Raw genomic sequence first — 23,435 nt, forward strand, 5'->3', positions numbered from 1 at the left:
AAGCCTGGCTTATCTTTCTACATGCCTTTCTCCAAGGAACAAAAGGTATTTTACCAGCCCCAGCTGATTCATCTTCTCAGCACAATGGGCCCACAAAGAAAGGAAGATTTACCTGCCCTACCCAGGCCTGATGCCGAGAGAAATTTAATTCCATTTGGGATCCCTCCAGGGTCCTTCAGCTGAGACACGTCAGACCCCAGCTCAGATGCACTATCCAGTGATTGTGGCCTTCTTTTCTATTTCACCAGCCTTGGCTGGTGAGACATCGCTGCCCAGCTCACAGCATCAGGCAACCAGAAATCCAGAGGAACCTTTGAGATCATCTGGGCCAGGGGTTATCTGCCTGGGCTTCACCATAGAATCTCCTGGGGAATGTTTAATAAAGACACCAACGGACAGCCCCATTCACCCACAAGAAATTCTTTTTTTTTTTTCCTGGTCGCACCGCGTGGCATGCGGGATCTTAGTTCCCCGACCAGGGATCGAACCCACGCCCCCTGCACTGGAAACGTGGAGTCTTAACCACTGGTCCGCCAGGGAAGTCCCAAGAAATTCTGATTTAATTGATCTAAGGGCCTAGGCATCAAAATAGTTTCCAAAGCTCTCCACGGCATTCTAATACACAGCCAGGATTAAAAATCCACCCGTCTAGCTCACCATTTCCTTTTGCACTTGAGAAAACTGTCCAAAGAGTAGACATGATCTGTCCAAGGTCACAAAGCTAGTTAGAGGAGAAGGCAGGATTAGAAGTCCTGGCTCCTGCTTCCCTACCTAGTGTCTTTTTTTTTTTTTTAAAGATAGTAGTCATCTTTTCTTTCTTTCTTTCTTTCTTTCTTTCTTTCTTTCTTTCTTTCTTTCTTTATTTATGGCTGTGTTGGGTCTTCGTTTCTATGCGAGGGCTTTCTCCAGTTGCGGCGAGCGGGGGCCACTCTTCATCACGGTGCACGGGCCTCTCACTATCGTGGCCTCTCTTGTTGCGGAGCACAGGCTCCAGACACGCAGGCTCAGCAGTTGTGGCTCACGGGCCCAGTTGCTCCGCGGCATGTGGGATCTTCCCAAACCAGGGCTCGAACCCGTGTCCCCTGCATTGGCAGGCGGATTCTCAACCACTGCACCACCAGGGAAGCCCTATCTAGTGTCTTTTCACTAGGCTATCTGGAGGTTAACATCCTGACTTCAAACTAGAATCCAAGATGTGTGCCATGAGATGCTATAGAGAAGTAGACAATGGATCTTACTCTTCCAAGCCCTAAACCCACCATGTTAATCTCGCTCTCTTTTCTAAACCTTTCTTCTCCTCCCTCACCTCTGTACTCCAGTCTTAAAATGTGTTGTCAAAATGACATCCACAAAGGGAGAGCTCTATTCAGTTTTCAGCCAAAAGAATTACACAGGAAAGAACCTCATCGTAAATCAAAAGCCAAAAGCAATTCTTAAAACCAAATTAAGGTCCGAAGCATTCAGCAAAGCCTCTTTAGAAATCAACCCTTCAGATTCAGTCCTCTGCAAGAGAAAGGCTATGCGAGGGTGGGGGAAGAAAAGAAACAGTATTAAAATTCCAGAAATGTAATCTGAAATAAATAAGTGATATTTTCTGGCCAAGGTAATGCCAGGGTTTTAGTTTCCAATGTGATAGAGCTACTTTACATTTTAATAAATGCACATTGAGAAAATAATATTATTGCTCTGATATTGGGAGATTATTTGTGAACATAAAATATTAGAACTTGTCAGGAAGGTATTTATTTTCTTTTTCCTTCTTTCTCTACTGCAATATTCTTTCACCTAATGAAAGATGATTGCAAAAATAATTATACCAAACAGTAGCCAACACACACAAAATAAATGGGAAAAAAAGAAGGTTATCTGGCACTGGATTGCAAACACAAGAAGGGAAAAGCATGTGTCAGAGCAAGGGGGGATAATTGCACAACAATCCGATGATTACAGAGTGGGTGGAAAAAATTAAGGCAACTGATTGGCTGCGTAATGTTCAGTTCCCAGATGGAAATCAGAACATGGATCAGAACTCATTAGTCAAATTATCCATTTCCTGTATCCATGTGGAAAAGCCAAAAATGTAGATGGAGTTCTGTGTTTGAGAAATTAATTGAACCTTAAAATGCTGCCACATGTGAGCCCGTAATCATGGAACTTTGGGATCCATAGCCAGTTTCCGATGGTTCTTGAACCCCTGAAATTATGTGTATTCATACATATACACTTACCTGGAAAGAGATTCTATGGTTTTTAGTATACTTCTAAAAAAGCTGTTTATCAAAAATAAATAAAAATTAAAAATTAAGAACCACTGAACTGCTCTATCTCCTTCATTTGAAAAATAAAATAAAAATAAAACTGTTCCCAGAAAATAGTTGGGGAGTTCTGCAAAAAGTTAAACATAGAGTTACTCTGTGACCCAACAATTCCACCCCTAAGTATGTACCCAAGAAAACTAAAAACCTATGTTCACACAAAAACTTTACACAAATGTTCATAGCAGCTTTAGTCATAATAGCCAAAAGAGAGAAACTCACATGTCCATCTAATGCTGAATAAATAAACAAAATATGGTATATCCATCATACATGGAGTATTATTCAGCCATAAAATGCAATGAAGTACTGATACAGGCTACAATATGGATAAATGTTGAAACCCTTATGCTAAGTGACAGAAGGCAGTCACAAAAGGCCACATATTGTATGATTCCATTTATACAAAATGTCCAAAATGGTCAATTTTTTTTTTTTTTTTTTTTTTTTTTGGCTGTGCCGTGTGGCTTTCAGGATCTTAGTTCCCTGACCAGGGATTGAACCCAGGCCCTGGCAGTAAAAGTGCCAAGTCCTAATCACTAGACTGCCAGGGAATTCCCCAACAATAATCAAATTCTTAAAGACAGAAAGCAGATTAGTAGTTGCCTGCAGGGTGGGTTGGGGATTGGAAGTGAGTAATACAGGGTACAGGGTTTATTTTTAGGGTGATGAAAATGTTCCAGACTTAGCTAATGATAATGGTTTCAAAATAATGTAAATATACTTAAAAACCACTGCACCATACATTTTAAAAGGGTGAATTTTACGTTAGGTGAACTATACCTCACTTTTTGAGTGTCCAAAAAAAAAAAAAAATACTATCCCCATTAACTTACGCACAAGTTCACCAAGCAGTAGCAGAGCCAGGTGATAGGAGAACATACTGAGAGCGAGTATGAGATAAGGAAGATTAACCCAAATTGATGTCATGTGTATTTATTCACTCAAATATTGATGGATGCTTATTATTTATACATGCCAGCACACCTGGGCCCTGCCGACCCCGACCCCATAGTGAAGCAACAGACGTACTCCTACTCTCTTGGACTGACATTCTAGTGGGAGGGAGATAGTCCACCAAACCCACAACAAATTGTGTCATTACAATAGTGGTGCACGATGTGAAGGAGAAGCACAGGTGACATGAGTGTGTAACAGACCAGACAGGGCAGGGGGCAGGAGGCCTCCTTAAGCAGGTGGGTCTAAGGGGGTAGGAGCCCAGCACATTTAAGGAACTAAAGGAGATCCATGTGGCCAAGGGCACCAGAGAAGGGCAGAGGGGTGTGTCAGGTCTAGAGAGACAGCAGTGGCCTGTAGACCAGATTAAGGATTTGGGTTTTCAGCCTAAGCTGATGGGTCTAGCTGAGACGTGATCTGTTCCTAAAGCATCAGACCGGCCGATCTGGGGAGGACGGATGGCGAGAGGCAGCATCAGCGTGCGGAGAGCAGTTGGGAGGCTACTGTGGTCTTGTCAGCCAGAAAAAGGGTCCAGGGCCAATGTACCCAACATGCATGCAGGCTGGAGGGTACTGATGGAAAGGAAACAGGAAAGCCAATTTGTGCAAATGCTGTTACAACATCTGGGCTCTGGCATGCCATCCGCCTGCCACACCTTCAAGAAAGATATGAGGGCTGCACAATAGGAAAGTGAAAAATGGAGTTGATGAGGTGGGAAACGTGAAGATGCTCGGTTATCCGCAAAGTCCAGTTTGAAGAAGCACAGACTGAAAGGGAGTGTAGCTCCCGTGCATGTGTGCTCACCAGAGGTGAACAGAGACCGTGGAATGAGTTGAATAGAGAACCGCCCTTGACGTTTGAAAGAAGCCTAAACCTGCAAAAGACATTATCCCTCAAAGGTGTTAGAAGATGAAAATGTATACCGGCTATAGAAGGAAAGTAATGAGAAGGTTTCGAAGGTGGTAGTAACAGTAACAGTAATAATAGCTAGTACTCACTGAGCGTTTCGAGAGAGGAACTGGGCTAAGCAGGTCACACGTGTTATCTCACTTAATTTTCCCCCGGGGACCTCCACGTGAGGGATGTCCTGTTACTATGGTCACCTCTCAGATGGAGCCACTGTGACTTCAGTGATGTCACCTTCCCGAGGTCGCAGGCCTAGGAAGAAGGGGAGCCAGACCTGCACACGGCAGTCTGCCTCCCGCACAGCCCTCTCGGCCCCTAAGGCCAATGGCCTAGTCCTCCCATCCTCTCCATCACAGGTGGTGGAGGCTAGCAGATTCCTCCTGAATCTTAGAGATTATGGCCAAGAGTCCCGGCCTTCAGCCCCTGCCCAAGTCAGGCTACGAAGGCCAAGAGGACCTTAGGCTCTGTGAGGACCTGCTATTCCCTGAGGCCAAAGCTCCTGCCCGGCCTGCAGGGACCCAGAAACCAATGAAACTGCTCTCAGGGAGACGGAGAGCCCTCCAAGTGACCACAGAGAAGCGGATTTCTCCAGCAAGTCCTGGTTCCCCTTTGCCCCATCTGCAGTCCAGGCCCTTCCAGGCTCTCCTTGTCTCCCCCGACCCCATTGACTTATAGGGCCGGAGCCCCACACTTGCTTTACAGCCTGTAGCCCTTCTGTCTACAGTGAGTAGACAGAATAGATGGGGCCAGCATCTCATTACCATGACCACCCGTTATCCTAGGGATGCCCCCTTTGTCCTTGTACCCAAAGGTTCATTGGTTAATACGAAGCATCACTTAGGGAACTGTTTAACAAGATCCTCTTCCAGATGGGACCTCAAAATGCCCCACCCTCTTGCCACCTTTCTAATGACCTTCTGAAGGGGATATAAAGTGGCCTAACCGTCTTAAGAGCACAGGCTTTGGAGTCAGACCTAGATTTGCAGCTGAATAAATGAGTGACCTTGGGCCGATTTATTTAACCTCCTTGAGCCTCAGTTTCTTTGTCTGCAAAATAGAAATACTAATAGCATCTTCCAACAACATTGAGCTGTTCTAAGGTTTCCCTGAAACTACCTACATACAATCTTACCTCTGTGCCTGTCACATAGTAATATTCAATTAACGTTCTCTGCTCTTGTTAGTAATGATTAACAGAATAAACAGTCACGATAGGGAGGAACTAGAAGAGCGATTCTGTGTATTAGACTCGCCTGGGGAGCTTCTAAACCACTCAGTAGGAGGTGCACCCCATACCAATTAAGTCGGAACCTCTGGTGAGGGAACCGGTTGTCAGGGTCTGTCAAAGCTCTCGGACGATTCCAATATGCAGCCAAAGTTGAGGACCCCCAGAACAGGATGACCCGCGATCCCGTTCCTCCCCAGCTCTACCCAGATGAATGTAAGACAAGTGAGCACCAGAGAACAGAGGTTTCCCCCAGAATGCCCAGAAGGCGCTGAGCTGAAAGTGAAGCTCTGCCCTTACTCTAGTTTCAGACACACCCACCCAACCGTCTCTCCGAGCCGCTCTGGGCCTCAAAGTCCCTTCAGGTAGGTTGGGAAGGAGACCTTCCTCACACGTCTCCCAAGGCAGGAAAAACTCTAGTCAGCCAGCCATGTTGTCCCTCTAGGACAGACCAAAGAAAGTCATAAGTAAGAGATGCTACATAAACAATGTGCAATTAACCCTGCCACCAGCCCCGGGGAAGACAGGCATTAGCCGTCTTGGCACAAGGCTAAGCTGAGACCTGAAGGAAGCCACCTGGGGTTGCACAAGAGTGGCAGCTAAACCTCAGTCCTTCAGAAGCTGCCCCTCCCTCCCAGCCCCCTTCCTGGGGTCCCGGCCTCAGCAGGAGAGACACACACCCAAGGTGGATGGACGGCTGTCAATTTAGCCCAAGTAAATGTGGAGTTAGAGTTGGCAGTAACTTTAGCCCCATCTCCATCTCCATGCAAGATCTTTCTTGTTCTCCTACAACACTAATTGCATTTCTCTTCTATGACTATCCCTCTGGCTGAGTGTTTCTGCTACCCACCCCGACAGTGATCATTGGTTTATCGGGGGCTCAGCGCATCCTCAGCCTGGCTCAGGGGCTACCCTCCTGCCCCAGGCTTCGCATCCTCACTGCCCATCTCGGCCTCAGAAGCACGCTCCCTGCACCAGCGCAGCGAGGCCCCAGGAAACTGCAAAGCACGTGTGCTAGTTACCAGCTCACAAGCGTGCGGGGTACTCTGCCCCTGGACCAGCCTCCCCTACTGGTTGAATTCCCGGCCCCGCCTGGCACCGCCATCCCCTTAGGCAGGAGGGGTGAGGAGGGGCTGTCCTTTCTGGCAGGATCCGTTCAGGATGATTACAGGCTGAGAAGGGAGCTCTGTGATTAAGGAAGCCATTTGGGGGACGGGAGAGGAGGTGCGATCCTAAAACACCTGCCTGGGAACCACTCAAGTAAGGCCAGACGTGCACCTCCCACAGACGGAGGAAGGGCTCCAGGGGCTAAGCGCAGTTGAAAAGCAAGGTTAGTGAATTTAATGAGGTGATCTTAGGCAGCTTAATTCAGCTCGATAGCCTGGGGCTAGAGGAGGAGCCAGAGCAGAAAGTCAGAAGTTAAGGCTGTGCTAATTAGATTTCACAAATGCCATTGTTATTGAGCCTGCCGGGTGGAAGGGAGGCTCCCGGGGGCGGCTTCTGAGACGCCCCGCCCAGCTGCCTCCCACCTCTCTCTCCCAGCCGGCCCGCCCACCCTCACCCCAGCAGCGGTCCTGGACCGGGCACCGGGCTCAGACCTTCCCCCCCCCCCCCGGTCCGCCCCTTGGGGTGGTAAAGGGTGTCGGCGGAACGACAGCTGCCACTCTTCCTCCTGGTTGGTAAGAGGCCGGCATGGCCGGCCCGTCAGGTGGCAGAATGTCGCAGGGGACATCATGCCCTGGTCACTGTGACAAAGTGTCAGTCCCCAGCCGTGCAGGGCTTACCCAGCAGTGCCTGTCCTGAGCTGAGTGGCGATTGGCCTCAGGGCTCCTATTGGTAGCAGCGCCCTCACTCTTCACCTGTGCACCCTGCAGAGCTCGGATGCAGAGAGCAAGTGGCCGGAAGGGAAGGGAGGGGTGGCCCGCCTTGGAAAGATTTGGCCCTTAAGCAAGAAATGGAGGGCTCAGTTTCTCCATCTGTAAAATGGCTCATTGCACAAGGCCCCGGGATGTAGATTGCAGTAGTGAAGGCTCATGTTGACCTTGCTGCTGGAGGTTTAGTGCTCTGAGGACAGGGGAAGCCACCGGGTGCCCACGCGATAACAGGGAGCCATTAATACTGGCTGTAATGGTTCTTGAACCAAGAAAGCTACTTATCTCCGGGCGGGCGAGAGGGAGCCGAGTTCCTGCTCCCAAGGGACAGCCCCACCTGTGGAGAGGTTCTGGTCAGCAAGCTCGGCCTCCTCTCGCCTCCCTTCTGATCTCGCCTTCAGCCCTTCCTCTCCCCTCCCTTCTGATCTCGCCTTCAGCCCTTCCTCTCCCAGCCGAGAGCTTCACATCCCCATCAGAGGCAATCCCAACCACCACAGACTCACAGGATCTGACACCAAAATTTGATAAAGGGAGTTGAGTCGATTGCCTCGGTTTGCTTTCCTGTAAAAGGAGGCGATGGGCCTACCTCAGCTCTGCTACCCCATTGTTCCCCTGGGCCGGGGGCGCCAGAACCCCACCTCCCGATGGCCTCTTGGCGGGGCTGGTACTCCTGAGCCCGTGACAAGCCCTGTGGCTGGTTCACAGCCGTCTGCCTGCCCCTGCTGGGAGAGCCCCCTTGGAAGCGAGCAACTGCTTAATGAGGTAAACAGAGCAACTGCTTAATGAGGTAAACACGCGCGTGAAATTACAAAGCTCTGGAATCCAGGCAGGTTCTCAAGCTGCTTATTTCAGCTAGAAATTACCTGCAGCCTGCCCCCTCCCGACACATCCGGGGCCCTCCCCCAGCCCCCAAATCCCTCCCTCCTTTGCTCAGTCTAAGCTTTTAGAGGAGAAAAAAAAGGTGTGGAGGGAAGCAAGCCTGTTGATGCATGGCAGTTCGGGCAAGTTCTAAGGCCTCTGCAGAGTTTGAGGAGAACGTCCCTGGAATGCTAAACATGCCGCTGGGTTCCCTCCGCCACCGCCTTGAGCCGGGTCTTGGGGGCTGGGACGCAGCCGCCTCCCCTGCTGCCTGCGCTGGAACGTCTAGGGTCTCAGCCTGGCATCGACCCGGGATGTGCAGGGCCACCTGGGATGTGGCCCTGTGACCAACCTAAGCTGGTGAAATGTGGAAGATGTTTCCAGGGAGCCTGGATTCTCCTCCCCCGTGGCCCTGTGAAACTGACAATGATGATGGTAATAATCCCTGATGGTTCCTGAATCATTACCATGTCTCAGACCCTGTTCTAAAGGATTTGCACATCCTAACTTGTTCAATGCCCACGACAACCCTGTGAGACAGGTATTATTATTTCCCTGTATTTTACACGTGAGGAAACTGGGACACAGGAAGGTAAGGTAAAGTGACTTGTCTAACGTCACAGCTAGTAAGCAACAGACCTGAAATCTGAACCCAGGAATTCTGGCTCCAGAGCCCACGCTCATAAATACTATGCTAAGCTGTTTCTTCATAAAAATAGTATTTTAGTATGACTGGCTCTGATTTGAGTGCTTTTACGCTGGGCACTGTGCAAAGACCTTGGTGTACCTTATGTCAGGGAATGCTCTCAACAGCCCTACAAGGCAGATGCTATGATCTCCTTTTCCAGATGAAGCATTGGAGGCTCAGAGAGGTTAAATAACTAGGCCAAAGTCACAGAGGTGGTGAGTAGATGACGGGGATGACTTCCCAAGTTTGTCTGAATCCAGAGCCCGAGCCCACTTGGAGACATTACCTCCCAGTGCTCCCTTCCAAAGGGGACAGTCTGAGTGCCTCTTTTTCCTGAGCTGAAGAATGAATGGAGGGTCTCTGGGTGTCCCTCTGCCTGTGTGCCTCTGATTTGACTCCGGACAAAAAGTGCAATGAGAGAAATCTCTGCTTAACTCCCAAGAGGAACCGTGTCCCCTGCCCTCCCAGCCTTGGCTCTCCGCCGATATGCCCTGTGCTTATCCCCCTCATCCTTTCCCCCGGCCCCCAGCATCCCTGCTCAACCCGGGCGGGGATGCACAGCTCCGGGCAAGCATGACGGAAATGTATGGCCAAGAATGGTGATGTATTTATTAAGTGAATCCGACAACTTTCATTAACCCAAGCAGACATTATTAAAACATGCCGGTTGTCTCTGGGAAATGAAGTGCCCAGTGCAGGCTGTGAGCCAAGCCCCTACTTGTACGCTCCAAGCCGCTGAGTGTGGGCTGGGCCTCCCTCCTGTCATCCTGCATCTCATCCATCATTTTCCACGAGGTGGGCCCCATCCTGAGCCCCCATGGTACTCCCTTACAGCAGTCACCACAGGACACCTCTATGTGGCATCCCTCTGAGACAGGAATCCTAGACCCTGGTGGCCTGAGGCCCAGAGACCACAGGCGCTCCATCCCTCCCACCGCCTGCACCTGGAGATGGAGCTGCCTCAGGGCCCCTGGGTGACTACATTAAATGCAGCACATTAAACCTGGCCAGGGTCCTGGCAGTGGCTGAGGAGGCACCACTGGACATGTGGTTTGGTGTGGTCCCCACTTTCTGGCCCACTGGAGTCAGTGACTAGGTAGAGTTATCCGTGGGGGCCCAGTCTGGGCAGGTGGGAAAGGCGGGAGACAGGCTGGCGGGACGGGCCCACCCCTGCACCGTGCGCCGTGTGTGATCATGGGTCTTTGCTGAGGTGCAGGAAGCAGTAATAATCCACGATGCAATTTACAGCGTGCTGTTTCATAGGCCATCTCCTCTGCTCCTCATAAGTCCTGCTGGGAGGGTGACAGATCGGCCTGGTTTCCCTCTTATGCCGATGGTGAGAGGAAGCTCAGAGAGGTTAAGTAACGCAAGCAAGGTTGCGAAGTTGCTAAGCGGCAGCTCCGGGATGGTGCCCAGGCCTCCGACCCAACATCCAGCCTTGTCTCACGGCCTCACCTCGCAGACCGCTCCTTTTTTTCTTTTTTTTTTTAAAGACACCAATTGTACTTGAACATTTGTTGCTTTTTTTTTTTTTTTTTTTTTTTTTTGGCTGTGTTGGGTCTTCGTTTCTGTGCGAGGGCTTTCTCTAGTTGTGGCAAGTGGGGGCCACTCTTCATCGAGGTGCGCGAGCCTCTCACTATCGCGGCCTCTCTTGTTGCGGAGCACAGGCTCCAGATGCGCAGGCTCAGTAGTTGTGGCTCACGGGCCCAGTCGCTCCGTGGCATGTGGGATCTTCCCAGACCAGGACTCGAACCCGTGTCCCCTGCACTGGCAGGCAGATTCTCAACCACTGCGCCACCAGGGAAGCCCCACAGACCGCTCCTTTTACTGAGTTCCAAACGCTGGTGCCTGGCAGAGTCGAGACACTGTTTGGAGTCTGCCGTTCTGCACAACCTCAGAACCACGCGCTGTGCTCCAGGCACTCAGGCCACGGCCTGTGCACACCTGCCCACCCACAGGAGCTCAGGCCGCAAGGCCAGCAAGGACCGTGCTACCCTGACTGGTCCACCTGGCTCTCCATCACCTTATCTACACAGTGAATTCTCTACAGGCCCGTGGAGGAGACTTAATGCTGTGCACGTGTCCAGCACAGCCCGGCACACAGTAGGTGTTCAGCAAGCAATGGCTCCTGGCATTCTTCTTCTTTTTTTTTTTTTAATATTTATTTATTTATTTATTTATTTATTTTTGGCTGTGTTGGGTCTTCGTTTCTGTGCGAGGGCTTTCTCTAGTTGCGGCAAGTGGGGGCTACTCTTCATCGCAACGTGTGGGCCTCTCACTATCGCGGCCTCTCTTGTTGCGGAGCACAGGCTCCAGACGTGCAGGTTCAGCAGTTGTGGCTCATGGGCCTAGTAGCTCCACGGCATGTGGGATCTTCCCAGACCAGGGCTCAAACCCGTGTCCCCTGCATTGGCAGGGAGATTCTCAACCACTGCGCCACCGGGGAAGCCCCTGGCATTCTTCTTAAAGACCAGGGCAAACTTATGCAGTGCAGCCAGGATTTATTGACTGCTCTGGTCTCATCCTGGTTTGGGAACAGTATGTTGCAGACTTTCAGAGATGGTCTCTTCCCATAAGTACACTCACCCTTGTCACCTCCATGTCCTGGTTTTTGGTTGAGAAATGCAGTCGTCATAATACCGGACACCCTGAGGAGACAGCACAAGGATGGGGCTGTAGCTTATTCATCTTTTATTCCCACTGCCTAGCATCTTGCCTGATGTGACGGATTATCAATACATGTTAATAGGTGGATAGAAGGGAGGGAGGAAGAAAAACTGCCCAGTAAACAAAAAGTGGATGGGTGATAAGAATCTTGATATTCTGTGGCTGCTCGACCATCCCAACAGATTCAGTTGCCTCTTCACAACAGGACAGCACAGGTGCTGCTTGGTCTCGGAGTCAGTGGGGAGAGGGGTATCCAACTGGGGGACGTGAGTAAAAGCCTTGTGATGGGGAGTACGGGTCCTATGCCTACTCCCTGGCCTGTACCACTTTTCTCTTCCCATCAGCAGGCCTGGCCAACCCAGAGCTGCCAGCCCTCCAGAGCCAGGAGAGGTGACAGCCGCAGCCGCCCTGCCAGCACGCTGGCTGCCGGACGTCAGGCAGCGCCCAGAGAGCGGCACGGCTGTGATGCTGGCAGCAGGCGCCGCCACCTTAACGCTCTGGTGCATGGCCCGGCACAGCTGCTCAGACGGCCGAGACCCGCGCCCGTTCCTTCCCTCTCAGCTTGTCTGTGGAGAGGAGGTAACAGAGGGGGGCTCCCCGCTACTTCCACGCCCCTCTCTGCCTTGGCAGGGCTCCTGTCCCCACCCCACCCCTTCCTCCCGTGACCTCTCCTTCCCTAGGCTCCGGGGCCGCTGCTGCCCCCTTATTTATGGGGAACCAGGGCTCTCGCCACAGGGGAGGGAGATATTTCTCTCCAAACCAGCTGCTATGAAATGATGCCAGGAGGGAGCCAGAGCTGGCTGGAGCCCTTACCTGCCTGCTCATTGGTATTCAGCGTGAATTTACTGTTTTAATCAAAGCACTAAGTGAAACGGGGAGCTCCGGTATCCTCACCCTGGCACGGCGGGGCTCGGCAGCCCTGGAAATCTGTAGAGGATTCTCAACATTACGGCCCATCCAATGCAAAATGGATTCCCTACTCGGAGGGTGGCCAGAGCCCTCCCCCGCTGGGCGGCAGCGTGACGTAGCTCGTAGAGAAAGGATCTCAGGCTGGTCTCTAGGTCTCAACCACCCAGACTCAGTAATTACGTTCTGAGACCCCTGCAGATGCAGCTGAGTGAGAGAGGCCTGCGTCTCCCTTGGCCACGCTTCCCCGGGCTGCCCCTCGCCGTGGCCTTAACCTTTCCCAGAGCAGTTCTCGAAAAGCTCATTCTCTCTTACTTGTCTTTCTAGCCCCCAAGAACTGCCCCAGAACAGAACAGCAAGCTCAGGGTAAATGGGCTTATCAAGGCCATGGTTCCCAGGTCCAAGGCAGGGTCCCAAACTGGAACCCCAGCTGAAGTGACTCAGGTCCAAGGCTAGGTGGAGGCGTCACAATGATGGTGGAGCCACATTCCCTTCTTCCTGTGATGGAATTGTGAAGTCAAAAAGCCTGGATGCAGGCCCTAATTCAGTCACTTACGAGCTGTGTGACTTCAGGCAAAGCGCTTACCTCTCTGAGCCTGTCCCACATGGTCAGATGAGGATGGCTTCGCAGGACGGTTGTGAGGATGATCAAATGAAATAATGTACGTAGATGTGCTGTGTAATCCATGAGGCGTTTGACCAAGGCAAGTTGTTATGGTGGCATCGCTGGCGCAGGTGGAAAGTACAGAGGGTCACAGGCCAGGCCTCGGAGAGTAGAGTTGGAAGGCCTGCTTCCTCCCCAATAACCCCACACACCACAGGCTCCATAACCCCCAGACCTAAAAGGCTCGGAGGGCTAAGGTGTCCCTGCTGGAGCCACCTGTGCGGGTGCACACACAATGCTCCCCTCCTCCAGAGCGGCGGCTGCATCATTCATCAGAAGGCAAACAGAAAGGCTACCGGGGCTGACCTCTCTGCCACCGCTCCTGGGGAAAGACTTTGTTCTGTGAGGAGGGAGGGGAGCCAGTCCCCATCTCGGTAAACAAACTCAGCCTTTCAATTGCTCCTGTGCAGTGTTGATCGTGCACCGGGAAAGGCCACTGCCCTGCCGGGCCTCGCCGGGCCTCACTGGTTGCTTCTGTGACTTTGCCAGGAGAATCAAAGAGGCAGCCTTGGGTGACCTTGTTTCATCTCAGATGCTCACAGGATCCCTCGTCTCCTGAAACGCGTGCTGTCCTGTGTGCACAGCTCTCAGACTGAAATGTCCACTTTTAATACAGAGGCCTTAAGGAGAGCCAGATCCTGAGGAAGGAAAGACGGAGCTGGGAGGGAAGGATCTGGCCTTCATCCGGAGCATCCTGTGTGCCAGTGTGGAGACCGCGCTGAGGGGGACGGCGTGGGCCACCCGCTGGCTATGCCTTGTTCTCTGCTCTTTCCTCTGAATTCAAACATCTCGCATGTGCAGCTTGAGCGGGCTATTTTAGAAGATGGGTCACGTTTCAGGGGGACATCGGGAACAGAACTCCAAAAACAAGCCTAGCAGCAGAGGTTGTGGTTTGGGACTGAGCGGGAGACTCCAAACTGGTGTCTAGGACTTTAGGGGGCAGGATGAATGGCATTGCAGGAGGACAGAGAAGAATGGACGGGGCAGCGCAGACAGGGTGGGGAAGGCAGGAAAAGGGCAGGCCTGCTTTCCCAGATTATCGTCGGTGCCTGAGGGAGGACTGGCTGAGAGGTGAAGTAGAAGGCTTCTGTTTACAGCCATCTATCTCCCATAATTAGCCATTTAGGAAGAAAATAGCCTTCAGATTCAAAGGTAAATTGACTTACATTGGGATAATAACGTTTGATTGAGCACGGGAAGTTCATCTTTAGAGTATGAGAGCAAACAAATTGCTTTTCTTCCCTGGTGCTTGGGAAGAAACAAGATGAGATTGCAGGTGCTCCTGGACCTGTGTTCCCATCTCCTGTAGGCATTATCTGGCCCAGGGCTCAGCCACTAAACGGAGGGTACCCATGGCTCCGTCGCCGCTGGTTGTTTCCTGATCCTTGTTTCGGAGGGTTTTTAAACTATATTGCATCACATTGATGCAGCAATCCCTTATTACTGTCAACAAGTGCATGAAGAGACATAAATTCCCTCCCTTAGATAGAGGCTGGTTCATAAATACATTTCTTTATTGCTTCCCAGATTGGAGAAATTGCTCTGAGCTTTGGCTTCCTGGAACACAGTGGGAGCAGGGGGAGGGGGGCAAAGGTTTTTAAATTTTGCTTCTGACTCTGGTTGTGAAATCTCGGATGATTTTCTGTAGACGTCCTGCATTCTGAGCTTCTTAGGATGGAGGATTAGGGAAGGGATGAGAAAATGAGGAGGGAACATATGAATAATGAAAATATGTATCTGATATAGATACAAAATGATTGGGACTCAGGGAATAGGAATGCTCCCTGGAGAAGTCAGGTAATTTTTTTTTTTTTTCAGAGGAAGAAAGTTTGAGTCAGCCTTCGAAAGGTAAGCATGGAAGTGAATTATCAGAGATGCGCACAGACCCCCAGGGCCTCGTTGGTCAGGCCTCTTCTGGCACTTTGGGTTCTGGCAGAAATTCAGATTATACTTAGGTTACTAAGAGAAACCAGAAATCACCTCAGTAGAGCTTCATCTCAGCTATGTCTTTCTTCCACTTATTGTGATAATGTATTTTTAGAATAGGGGTAAAGGGATGTGAACAGCCTATAGATTAGAGCGTGTGTGCAGATATGGGTATGTGTGTGTGTGTGTGTGCATGCGCACACGCATGAATGCACTACTACGAGTGGATGTGAAAGGTTTAAGTCCTTGAGTCTAAGTATGGAGGAGCAAAATAAAGAAACACATTTTTAGGCTAACAAAGACCTGTATTTGTTATCTACTACTGTGGAACAAAGTACCCCCAAATTAGCAGCTTAACACAGTACACACTTCTTATCTCAAAATCTCTGTGGCTCAGCTGGGTCCTCAGCTTCCATGGAACCCAAGGCTGCAGTCAAGGTATCAGCCAGGCCTGCCGTCACCTCAAGGCTCCCCTGGGGAAGGATCTGGTTCCACGCTTAGTTCCGTGCCTGTTGACCCCATTCAGGTCTCTGCAGGCTGTTGGATTGAGGGCCTCCACTCCTCACTGGATGTGGGCCAAAGACCAACCTCAGTTCTTGCCCCATGGGCCTCTCCAGCACGGTGGCTTTCTTCTGCAAAGCAAACATCAAGAAGACAAGACAAAGAGTATGTGTGCCACCTAGACAGACCCAGAAGTTACTGTCCTTTATGACTGAATTATAGCTGTGATCTCTCATCACTCTGGCCATATTCTCTTCACTAGAAACAAGGCACTAGGCCCAGCCCACACTCGACTGGAGGGAGTACACATGGGCTTGCAAACCAGGACACAGGATCGTTGGGAAGCTGCCTTGGTCACACAGGCCCTGGGCTTCCAAGTCAAAACCCCTGAATGTGGACCAAGACAGCGCAAGCCCAGCCAGGGGTTGAATTCAGGAACAGAGCCCCAGTCTTCTGGTTCTCTCCCCACAGCCTTTTCAACTGCAGAGAAGGCCACACATCAGAAGGGTGGTCAGTGGATGGGCTGGAGCCAGGGGAGTGTCCTGGAGAAGCCCACCCAAAGCTTATCTACTCAACAGCTGCAGCAGGTCCCCTGCAGAGGCCCGTGGTGATCCCAGGAGTCTTCCCCAGGCTTGACAAACCCCTAGAGGTTTTCATTTGAAGGAAAAAAGAGGTTTTCTTTTGAAAAAAACGTGGGCCTCAGTTCCTACACAGGTCCGTGTCTGCCTGACCCAGATCCAGCCAGACGCCAGGAGAGAAGGGGTGAAGCAGAGAGCCACAAAGGGGGTATAGAGGAATCAACAGCCCAAGAAGAGTGGCCACCTTTTCACTTTAAGAATTCAAGGCAACAGAGGAGAGTCTGTCAGGGGATGAAATCGCAGGCGCAGCAGAAAGCGCCTGCCTCAGAGAGAGCCATTAGGGGCCAAGACACCAAGCAGGAACAATGTAGCTGAGACAATGGATGCGCTGAAAAGCCCTGGAAATAGGGTGTACAGAGTCCCGCATCTGGGACGTCTTCACAGATTAATAAGGTTTTTGAGGATTTCCGAAAACGTTTCTATGAGTCAGAGCCTAAGAGGGGCCAATGTGGGGCTCTTTGAAGCGTCCTTTTCAGCAGCTTGAAACGGCAAATGTCTCTGCACCCAGCAAGGAGGGGCAAGGCCTGTGCGAGCCAGGAAAAGCTATTGTGTCTCTAGAAAATGGGAGCCCACAAGGGGACTTTATAACAGCCCCGAGCAAGCCATTGAACTTGGAAGGCAGGCACATGCCTTAGCCCAGGAACAATCCACCCCAACAATGCGAGGGAGGCCGCCACTGCTCAGATACAGAAAATGCATGATCTTTAGACTGAGGGGGACGGCATGCTCCGAAGCCTAGAGTAGGCCCCAGAAGTCAGAGATAACGTTTACAAGGCAAAGCAAGAATTGTTATTCCCACTGTAGAGGTACAGAAACTGAAGCTCAAAGACATTTAATGATTTATCCAAAGTCTCAGGAGTAAATGATAGAGCAGGCAATCATTCTGTATCATTGGCATTCAATAGTTAGTAGCAGATATCCAAAGCACCAGTGGCATAAGCAAGCTAGGGGTTAATTTTTCTCTCACATAACATGAAGCTTGGAGGTAAGTAGGCAGCCCATCCTTAGCACTGGCTTCCATACTTGGTTTATACCTCATGGTCATAAAACGGCTGCTGAAGCTCCAGCTATGGCTCCACATTTCAGGCAGGAAGGAAAAAACAAAATAGATGTACCCTCCCAGGTAAATCAGCCATCTTTAAAGAATGGTTTCTGATTATATCTCATTAGCCACCTCTAGCCGTTCAAGGGGGGCTAGGAAATTCGTATTTTTTAGTTTAGTTACATTTCCTCCTCAACAACATAAGGATTCTGATGGTAAATAAATGGGAGAATGTATATTAGATAGGCAAATTTTTTTGCTGTAAGATCCAAATTTCCTGAATCTAAATCCAAAATTCTGTCCACTATCTACACTGCCTGTGGTGACCATGGACAGAATGGCCCAGACTATTGACGAATACCAATGTCCCTTGACTCTTAACACAAAATCAGTGGCTGCGCTGAACTATCCGGCATCCAGAGCATCCCACTGCCCAGCACTGGTGTTGCACCGAGGACCCCAGGAAAATATGACTGTGCCCACTAAATCCTGGCCCCATTAGCTGTGGGCCAGCCCAGATCTCCTCTCGAAGAGGTGCTGTCTCCTCCGCTCGAATGAACTCGTATCTCTACTTCTGTTAGGGCCGTGCAGAACCAGGCACAGGCCTTTGCTGCCACAGGAGGAATATTATGGGATGTTGTGGAGGAATGAAGTAGCTGTTGTGTTCCACTCTAGACAGAGCTGGATTTCCAAGTGATACAGTATCGGCCAAGTTACATAGAAGAGTGTATGCAGGCATCAGAGCAGAAGAATGGCAGTCAGTTGCATATATGTTTATTAATTCCCCAGCAATCGGGGCAAGTTGCCACATTCTGCCCCATTGATACCAACTTGTATTCCATGTCAGGGAAGACAAGGGTCCCATTTTTCACTGGTGCAGCAAACAAAGAGCCCATAACCAGTCATGGGGGTAGGAACGTGAGCGAGCAGAGTGGGGCCACTTTGAGACCAAAATAGTTTGGAGCTCCTACTGGGAACTGTGACTCTGACGGCGGGACAATGTGACAGGGTCATTCTTCCCACCAGCTTCCTCTTCCCCTATTTCCAAATTTCTCCCTATGACATTTCAAGTTACAAGGCTCCCATCTCAGAACTTTGACTTTGAATGCCTTTTCATACTGGCCTTGAAGAAGATGGTGTCATCAGTGACCTTTTTAAAAGACCACGGGGACTTAATTAAAAACCAAACTTGGCCACTTAATTCAGACGATCCTGTCGACTCCTGGGTGCTGGAGTGAACTCAGGCTTGTCAGCTTGCAGCCGGCTGCTGGCACTGCCCTTTCGTGTCCCCACACTGTGGAGCTGCAGAGTGACACGCAGGATCTGGCCCAGGCCCCAGGACCACTGACGCCGCTCTTGGCGAGAGCGGGGCCCAGCCACTGAGAGCTGAGGGGCTCTGTGGAGAAGGGGAGGCGCCCATCGGGGAAACCGAGGCATCCGTGCAGGGAAAGGGCCTCAGAGGAAGAGATTGGGGGCCACACGGGCTTCTGGTGAGGGCGAGTCTAGAGCAAGGGCATTCCTCCTATGTCCTAGCTTTCCTCTGAGTGACTCAGCGGAGGGACTGGAACGCATATAATGACCCCATCCTGCTCCCTCCTCCTGCTTTGAAGATTCCAGTGATTGGCAGATGGCCGTGCCCACACGTGTCCCCTGGGCCCTGGAGACCGTACCCTGGGCTCTGCCTCTCTCTCCCAGAACCCATCCCCAGAGGCCACCGAACTCATCTGGAAGGCCAGGTTGGAGGGTGGTTTCTGCTCTTTTTACTTTATTGGTACTGGCTTTTATTCCTGCTTCCCAAAAGAGGCAAGCAGGGCGCATGGTGCGCGAGATGCTGTGAAGGAGGTGTGTGCCCCTAGGAGAGAGCGGAGAGAAGCGTCTTCTCCCCACTGCCGGCGTGTGCCTGCCAGGAGACGGGAGGCCAGTTCCTTCCCAACGACATCCAATAGCTGCAGACTCAATGCAACTAAGAAACGTGGAAAGAACTTCTCAGAGGTCAAATCAGCTGCTTGATCCTAGGTCCAAGGTCCTCACATTCCCATCTCTCCCCCTACAGAAGGAAGAGCGTGTAGGGAAAGGAGACCTCGATTCTGGTACTTCTCCCGCCAGTAACTGGCTGTGCAACCTTGGACACGTTACTTGACCTCTCTGGCCCTCAGGTGCCACCTCTGTAAAGTACAGTGAATAAAATTCTGCAGGTGATGATCTTCTAGGTTGCGTTGCACTTAATTCATTCGTTTGAGAGTTTGCTGAGCATCTAGCATATGCCAGGCACTCATTAGATCTGAGCATAAGGCACTGAACAGAGCATTCTTGCTACACCCCTTCATGGACGTAGATGCTGGACGTCAGAGTTACTGGGACTTTCTGGAAGGGAACCCTTGAAGTTGGTGAACAGCCTCTGGAGAAGACAGCTCAGCCCCGAGGCGGGATCCGCCACCTCTGCTCGAATGGCTTTCCCTGTGGTCCATCAGAGCCTAGGGCAGAGGGATTCATCCTGGGAGGTTTTCCTGCCTTTCTAGGGGCCAAGACCTCAGCTGCTTCCCCCAGCTCCTAAAGGAAGAAACTCTTTGCCAGCCTATGGCCCTGGCTCTTAAATCATAGCTTATTACGGTTCTTTATGATGACCACGCACACACCAAAGAAAGCTTTGGAAAATCAAGTGGTGCCTGTGCCTGGAGAAGCTTCTGGAAAGAAACTCCTGCCTCCCTCTGTCACTACCCATCACCTAAGGCTTTGTCATTTCTTGTCATTCCCCTGTCACTCTCAAGGGGGCAGTGTGGCCCGGCTGAGGGACTGAAGCGCGGGTGGTCAACGAGGTCTTTGGGAAAGGAAACCTCATTCTACTCCTGTCTTTGTCACATACTGGCTGTGTGACCTTGGGCAAAGCACTTAATCTCTCGAGTCACAGCAGCGTCATCCAGAAAATGGTACTAACAACATATACCTCTCGGGTTGTGGTGGAGATGAAATGAGATGATTTATGTAAATGCTTGGTAAATTAATGAGGCTCAAATCAAAGGTCAAGTGTTACAATAGGAAGACCCTGACAAGGGAGAAAGAGGCCGAGACTCAAGTCGTCAGCTGCGCGGGTATCTATCCCGTCCGGGTGTCGCCTCCTGTGTATTCCCGTCCCTGTGTCCTCCCACCGGGCACGGCTGGACTCAGCTCTGCCCAGGGGCTCTGCAGCTGCCCCTGCCCTGTCCCCACCTCCAGTCTCTGGGGGCCAAAGAGGAGGCTGACTTGGGCTCCTTTGTCTGCCCGCAGTGGGTGTCCATCCCTGTCAGGCCCCTCCTCCCTGCTCGGGTGGGTTAAGAGCCTTGGAGAGAGAAGAGGAGACTTATGACGTGGCTCTCGAGTGCTCTCGGCTGGGCTGGCAGCCCACAGACCTTGTCATGGGGGCCACAGCTGCGGGGACACGGTGCCACGGGCAGCCGAGGGGACCCTGCGTCCACATGCAGTGCCTGCTTGGGAACCATGTGCTACGACCAGGAAGGCCCCCTTGGGCCCAGGGTCCCAGAGCAGCTGCAAAGTGGCTTTTGCCAGGAAATGCCTCTCCCCCAGAACCCCACCCCGCTGGCCCGGAGGGCTGAGAACTGCACGGCGGAAGGCTTGCAGAAAACACCACGCAGACCCTAAACACAAGTTCCTTCTCTGTGGCTTCAGAATTCTGTATGATCTTTAGGACAATGATTTTTTCCTATGTTCTAGTCAGGGCCTCTATCTTTCTTTCTGTGAGGACCCCTGGCTAGACAGAGAAGGGGAGTTAGCCACGAGGATGTGTTAGAAATCAGAGAATTGTAGAGCTGGCAGGGGCCTTAGAGAGTTTCTGCTGCTGCCTCTTTGTACCCTTAAAGGTCCCAGTCGTGAGGCCTCTGGGGCCCAGAGAGGTCAGCCGACTGGCCCAGACCCTCCAGCGGTGGACAGCCGGGAAGAAAGGACTCTCCCCGCCCTGTAGAACTGAGCCCTACCCTTCACCTTCCTCCTTAGCTTTTACCAACTCCCCATCCCTCCCAGCCCACCCCTCTGCCTTCCTCCTTCTCCAGGTAAAGGAGTCCCACATCCTAGTATGTGGGGGACTGCACCGCACAGCGCTGTATCCGGCATGGGGGTGGGGACTTGGGAGTGGAAGGGACGTACGCTGTGCCAACACACGACGGAGGGAAAGGAGCCGAGGGATATGAGTTCTTTTCCCCTTTAAGGCAGAAGGAAAGACAGGTGTTCTGCAAATGCGCCATCTCCTCCATCTCTCCCTGTGATTCGTCTGTCAGTCAATGAGCAAACACCTGCCCATCCACAGGGCACAGGTGACAGAGTGAGGACCTGGCCTTTTCCTCCAGAGGAGGACAGTCAGATTGCATCTCCTGATGCCCCAAGTACCACTGCAATGACGACAACACTCCAGTGGGTCAACCTGCACAGCTTCCTGGGGGGACGGATGAGACCGATGACTTCCCAGCTTTTGCGGGGGGGGCGGGGCGGTCAAAAATCCTTTTGAGAATCTGCTAAGAGCTATGGAGACGATCGTTCTCCCTCCCTAAAGCTTTTACGCACATTCACTCAAAATTAAGAAATTGCACGAGTCCTGCAAATCACCCCATCTGTGCACGCCCAGGCCCCAGCTGAGGACGCTCTCCTAGACTGTCTTGCGCGTGCAGGGCAGCGTGGCCACAGGGAAATGACCAGCAGGCACGCAAGTCGGGCTGACAGACAGCAGCAAGCAGGGCCAGGCGGGCGTTCCTCTGCCCACCCTGAGCCCAGAGGGGAAGCGGCAGCCTGGCAAGTGCGGGGCTGCTGCTGCGTCCACTTAGCACCCTGCCCTGCTGCCCCCATGAGCAGGAGGGGCTGCGGCTGGGGCCGGGGACAGTGTGACGCTCGGCCGGCTGCCGTCAGCCAGAGAGAGCTAGCAGAGTGGAAGTGCCGGCGCCCCTGCAGCCCCCCAGGTAACGGTGCTAGATAAAGGTCATTTTCACGTCACCAGCTAGCAATGGCTGAGCGCGTCACGAGCAGTGGCCAGAGTTAGTCACTTACTGGGCTTGCTGTCGCGCAACCGCTCTGAAGAGCCACCTGGCCCGTGGTCCGCGTCCACACAAGGATAACCTGCAGAAGACAGCATCTTGGTGCCATGGAAAGCCAAGCCCACAGCATTGGCTTCTCCAAAGCCCTGGCGCTTTTCCTGTGGGAGAACCGTTCTCCGCAGAAAGCGTGGGCTCCACGGGCTTGTGGCCGAGAAGCCGTTTGTGCAAGCATCCTAATGTGGCTGGACCACGTGCCTCCTCCCCTCGGCCCCTCCTGGCTCCTCGGCGTCCACACGGAAGGCCTGCCAGGGCCTCTACTCTGGGCAACAGGCCGCTTCTCGTTATTCCAGGCCCCTTGCCCCTGGGGCCACACCCAGCTCCCCGCAGCCGCTTTCACTTCCCGGAGCACACACGGCTCAACCTGGGACGGCTTCCAAACCCATTTCCTCCCCAAGGCCTCCACAGATGGACCTGCCGGGGCTACTGCCCTGGTTCGTTTGGCCCTGACCCAAACAAAAGGGCTACTTACTCCCAGCCCCGGGGAACACTGCTCCCCGTGCTGTAGGCTCGCCTGCCATGATTCCTTTGCCGCGGTCCTTCCCATCCTCATGCGCTCTGTCTTCCTCACTGGACCAGACTCCTCAAGGAAACTGCCTCTTCTAGACCCCGGTCTTCTGTGGGAGGCCACACAGTGTAGGGGAGAGAGCATGAACTTTGGAATCGGCTGAGACTGTCGAATCCTGGCTCCCCCCCTTCTTAGCTGTGCGACTTCAGACTTTGCTCTGCCTCGGTTTTCTCATCCATAGAAAGGAAACGAGGATGCACGCTTCACTGTGTTCTTTACAAGGAGTAAAACGATAACTGTTGGGAAAACACCTGGAACAGGGTCTGAGACATCATAGGTGCCTAGCGCACTTAAGTCCCCATCCAGGGGGCCTGACAGCGGTTCTAGAATTTTATTTCATGGCCCACCCAGGGCTGCAGACAAGCCCTTAGGCATCGCAGGGACTCATCTCTGGAGAGTCCAAGGCAAAGAGCCCCCAGCCCTAGCATGCAGGCCCCAGAATCTGTCAGTGCCCTGAGGAGATGGAAGGGGAGGGGGGCTCTTGAGCCAGCAAGGGGCCTGAGGCTGCTTGGGCTCCAGGAATGGTGAGCTGTGTGACCTTGGGCAAGACACAGAACGTCTCTGAGCTTCCTTTTCCTCATCCTAAGGAAAATCACCCTGTCAACTTCAAGCCTTATTGTGAGGAACAATG

At 52.0% G+C, this 23,435-nt stretch overlaps 1 protein-coding gene and 1 long non-coding RNA gene across 5 annotated transcripts in view; one reads left to right on the top strand and one right to left on the bottom strand.

Annotated features, from left to right (window-relative positions):
- The window catches only part of KIRREL3 (kirre like nephrin family adhesion molecule 3), a 557,121-nt gene that overhangs the window by 378,009 nt on the left and 155,677 nt on the right, over window positions 1-23,435 (top strand). The gene's annotated exons all lie outside the window — the stretch shown is intronic.
- LOC132369553 (uncharacterized) lies at window positions 15,268-22,860 on the bottom strand. Its single transcript, XR_009504444.1, has 2 exons — window positions 22,709-22,860; window positions 15,268-15,615 (listed from the first exon to the last, which is right to left on the bottom strand). It is a non-coding gene; the product is annotated as an uncharacterized LOC132369553 (long non-coding RNA).

The sequence above is a fragment of the Balaenoptera ricei genome, chromosome 8 (assembly GCF_028023285.1).
Source record: "Balaenoptera ricei isolate mBalRic1 chromosome 8, mBalRic1.hap2, whole genome shotgun sequence".
Taxonomy (NCBI): domain Eukaryota; kingdom Metazoa; phylum Chordata; class Mammalia; order Artiodactyla; family Balaenopteridae; genus Balaenoptera; species Balaenoptera ricei.